The sequence below is a fragment of the Meleagris gallopavo genome, chromosome 4 (assembly GCF_000146605.3).
Source record: "Meleagris gallopavo isolate NT-WF06-2002-E0010 breed Aviagen turkey brand Nicholas breeding stock chromosome 4, Turkey_5.1, whole genome shotgun sequence".
Classification (NCBI taxonomy): Eukaryota; Metazoa; Chordata; class Aves; order Galliformes; family Phasianidae; genus Meleagris; species Meleagris gallopavo.
Window position 1 is genome coordinate 46680804 of NC_015014.2, and position 1247 is coordinate 46682050.

Here is a 1247-nt window from a genome sequence, read left to right on the forward strand (position 1 = left end):
TTTTTTTTGCATTCCTCTGAAATGAAAGTGTGGGTGAGGGGTAGTCCAAGAACTGCAAAGCAATGGAAGAACTTCCTAAAGGAGATATGGTGCTACCCCTACAGGCACAGGATGTGGAGGGGAACACAAAAAACAATGGAGGTTCTTGAATGCTACTCTCATAGGCAGTTGAATTAGTTCTAATTCTTGCTGTGACCAGTAGGACTACTGTATTCACAACAAAAAATAGAACTAGTCATACTCACAGTCTTGGCTATACTCTTTGCTTTACATTACTCGTTGTAAGGAGAAGTCAGCATCTGTGGAGGATGGTACATTGTATTGGAATGAAGGAGTGATGTGATAGAGAAGTGATAGAAGTGCAATTACAAAGTGAATACAACTACTGGCACGTTAATCCAAGGTTATGAAACATCATTGTGGCATGGTTAAATGATGCGTGAATGCAATTGCGTAACATAAGCAGCAAGATCATTCCATTAAAGTCACTGTGTGGGAAAACCTTGTCTGTCAGAGGGTACAGCTTTGGATGTCCATGCTCAGAAAGAACTAAATGAGAACAAGTCTAGAGAATAGCATGAGGAGTATGAGTGGAATGTGAACCTTCAAGAAGCACAGAGAGTGGATTATTTAGGAAAATGAAGGCTTGGAGGAGGTGTGCTTTTTGCTTACTTCAGTGAAGAATGTACTCACGAGGGAGAAGAACTGTTCCATCTGAAGAAAGGTATCACCACAAGAACAAATGAATGTACTCTGGATGTACATGAATTTAGCCTGGAAATAAAAAAAAAAAGCTTTTAAGTATGAGGGAAGTGTACTTCTGAAACTTCTTGTGGTATTACTGGCGGTAATATGAAATAGTAGGTTTAAGAGAACATCTGACACATTTCTGATCAGAGTTACATAAAAGTACCTGAAAATGTCCTCTGCAGGGAAGACAAACATAAGGAATGCCTAAGAGCCATTTTGACATAGTCAGTATTGATGTACAGCTGAGGAAGCTGCGGATTATTTGAGGGAATGTATTTTCTAAGATTTTTTTCTGGATTGTATTCCCAGAAACTAAGGTCCACTGAGCAGCTAGAGCAGGGGTGCATTTACAGCATCTTCTCTTTCTCTGTTCTGTACCATGTATGTTCATTTACTTGATTAGTATTCTGGATACTGCCTCTAGTCCAATATGAAGTGATGTTTTGGTTTCCTTCCTTCCTTCCTTCCTTCCTTCCTTCCTTCCTTCCTTCCTTCCT